Below are 3,580 nucleotides of genomic sequence, written 5' to 3'. Positions count from 1 at the left end.
AATTTTTATTTAATTTGTTTTAATTTTTAAAGGGACTCTACAATAGTACTAAAACAGAAAAATTACAACTGACATAGAATTTCACTAAAGAAAGTGATATGAATTTTGCAGCATTTGTTGTAACACATAATGCTTTCTTCAAAGAGATTGTTAATATTAACATATATTTGTATGCAAAATTGGAAGAAGAAAAAAAAGAAAGAAATACATAAGAATTTAAGAGGAGAAAAAGGAGAAACATTTGAAAGAAAGGGGACAAAACAAATTAAGCATTAACTGCTCCTTTCCATAGATCAGCAGAGATCCACAGTACAGTTGTCTAAACCATTCTGTTTACATACATTGATTTATTTCTTCCCCCCACTCCCTCTCTTGTAATGCAGTAACTTTTTCCTTTGAACAAGTTCATTCCCTTTTCCCAGTATCTGTTGTACCCTTCAGATTCCATTTTTCTCTTTCTGGTACTCACACTAAGGAGGCAATATGATGTTTGCACATGCAGGTCTGGTTTATTTCACTTAAGAGTATGGTTTCTATTTGCATCCATTTATGGATAAAAGCCTCAAATTTACCTTTTTTATAGCTGAATAACATGCATTGTGCAAAAATGCCACATTTTCTTTATCCATTCCTCAGTTGATGGGTATTTGGTTTGTTTCCAAGATTTAGCTATGAGAAATTTCTGTGTTATAAACATAAATGCAAATATATCCCTGTGATGATGATTTCAGTTCTTTTGGAAGAATAACTAGGATGGGAATAGCTGGGTTGAATAGGATCTCCAATCCTACTTCTTGAGGAATATACACACTGATTTCCATAGTGGTTGTAGCAGCCTGAACTCCCACCAACATTGGAGAAGGGTTCCTTTTTCCCCATAACCTCTCCAACATTTGTTATCGGTTGACTTCTTAATGCATAAGGTGGTATCTCATCCTTGTTTTAACTTTAATCTCTTGAGTGACCAATGATGTTCAACATTTTTCATACATTTATTTGCCATTTGTACCCTTCATTTGTGAATGTGTATTAATCTCAGATGCCAATTTTGGATTGGGTCTTTGAATTTGGTGGGGGTAGGGGAGTGATTTTTAAAAAATTCTCTATATGTTCTCAAAAGGAGTCCTTTGTCTGAAGGACAGTCTGGTATAAATTTTTCCAATTTGTAGGTTTTCTTTTCATTCTGTTGAAGATTTGCCTTGAAGTGCAGAAACTTCAAAAAGATTAGATCACAGTTGTTAATTATTTGAAGTATTTCCCATGCACTTTGATTTTTGTTCGTGAACTCTGTACCTATCCCTGTGTCTTTTAGATTTCTGCCTACATTTTCCTTCAGAAGATTTAGTGTTTCTGTTTTAATATTTAAATCTTTGATCCATTTTGACTGTAACTTTGTATATGGTGATAGGCATGGGTCCACTTTTAGCTTTCAGCATATGGAAAGCCAGTTTTTCCAGAACCATTTATTAAAAATTCTTTCTTTGAGTGAACTTTTTGGACACTTTATCAAATATAAGGTGGCTGGAGTATTTGCAGTTGTGTATGCATCTTCTAATCTATTCCATAGATCCTCAGGTCTGTCTCTATGCCAGTACCTTGCTGATTTTATCACAGTAGGTTTATAGTATAATTTCAGATCAGAGATTGTGATACCTCCTGCCTTTCCTTTGTTTTACAGGACTGTTTTGATAGTCTGTGTCTCTGGTTCCAAAATAATTTGGGTAAAGTTTTTTCCTAGTTCTAGGAGGAATACTAATGGTATTTTAATCAGGATTGCATTGAATCTGTATAGCAATTTTGGGAGTATGGCAATGTTCACAATGTTGCTTCTTCCTATTCAGGATCATGGAATATTTTTCCATTTTCTCAAATCCTCCTTAATCTCTTTTCTGAGAGTAGCATAATTTTTACTGTATAAAGATTTTACATTCTTTGTGAGACTGATTCCTAAGTATTTCATTTTTTTGGGATGCTGTTGTGAAAGATATGGTTTCCCTAATTTCTCTCTGTGTGTGGTCATTCCTTGTGTACAAAAATGCTATTGATTTTTTGGTATTCACTTTGTATCCTGCTATGTTTTTGAATTTGGTGGTTAAATCTACAAGACTCTTGGTGGAGTTTTTGGGGTCCTCTATGTAGAGTATCATATAATCTGCAATAATGATAATTTCACTTCTTTTCCAATCCTTATTCCTTCTATTTCTCTCTCTTGTCTAATTTCTCTGGTTAATTTTTCCAGAACCATATTTAATAAGAGTGGAGACAGTGAATATCCTTGTATTGTTCCTTCCTTCTTTTAAAGTGAAGATTTTCAGTTTTTGCCCATTAGTATGGTATTGGCCGTTGGTTTGCAATAGATGGCTTATCTGGTTGAGATATAAAGTATCTGTTCCAATTCTCTATAGGGTTTTTATCATGAATAAGTGTTAGACTTTGTCAAAGACTTTTTATGCATCTACTGAGATCATCACGTGTTTTTTATTCTGGGTTCTGCTGATGTGGTATATTACATTTATGAATTCATGTATGTTGAACCATCCCTGATTTCATTAAATGAATCCCTCTTGGTCATGATGTATAATCTTGATGGTGTACTGCATTCTATTTGCTTGTATTTTATTAAGGACTTTTGCATCTATGTTCATCAGTGAGATTTGCCTGTAGTCTTCTTTTTCAGTTGGATCTTTCTCTGGTTTTGGAATCAGAGCAATACTTGTCTCCAGAAATGAGTTTGGGAGAATTGCTTCACTTTAGATTTCATTGAAGAAGTTTAAGAAAGTTGACATTAAATCTTCTTTAAATTTCTTGTTGAATTCTGCTGAGAACCCATCGTGACCTGGGATTCTCTTTGCTGGTAAGTTTTTTAAATTACATTTTAAGCTTTATTTCCTGTTACTGGGTTATTCAGAGTTTGTATATATTGTTGTCTCAGCTTTGGCATTTCATATGTGTCTAGGGTATTGTCCATTTTTTTTTTTTTTTTTTTGGTGTGTGTGTTTCCATCCTGTGAAAGTAAAGATTTTAGAAGCAAGTATTGATGATCTTCTGAACTTCAGGGTTTATAGTGATTTTACTCTTTCATTCCTTATTGCATGAATTTGGATCTTTTCTTTTCTTTGATTAGGTTGGCTAGGGATTTGTCTTTTTTTATTCTTTCAAAGAACCAACTCTTTGATTTATTTATTCTTTGTATTGTTTGCTTTGTCTTCAAAGCATTAATTTTTGCTCTAATCTTTATAATTTCTTGCCTTCCTTGGGCATTGGCTTGACTTGCTCTTCTTTTTCTAGGAAAGTGACATGCAGAATAGGATCATTTATTTGGGCTTGTTTTGTTTTCCTAATGTGCGAATTTACTGCTATAAATTTTCCTCTTAAGACAACTTTCACTACATCCTACAGGTTTCAGTAAGTTGTACCTGCATTTTCATTTGATTGTAAATATTTTAAAATTTATTCTTTAATTTAATCTGTGATCCACTGGTTCTTTAGGAGATTGCTATTTAATTTCTACGAGTTTATTGTGTTTTTGTAGTTTCTTTTGTCAATAATTTCCAGTTTTATTACATTGTGATCAGATATT

This window comes from Octodon degus, unplaced genomic scaffold, assembly GCF_000260255.1.
Source record: "Octodon degus isolate 3935 unplaced genomic scaffold, OctDeg1.0 scaffold00030, whole genome shotgun sequence".
In the NCBI taxonomy this organism is placed as follows: domain Eukaryota; kingdom Metazoa; phylum Chordata; class Mammalia; order Rodentia; family Octodontidae; genus Octodon; species Octodon degus.
This window is presented reverse-complemented; position numbering follows the sequence as displayed.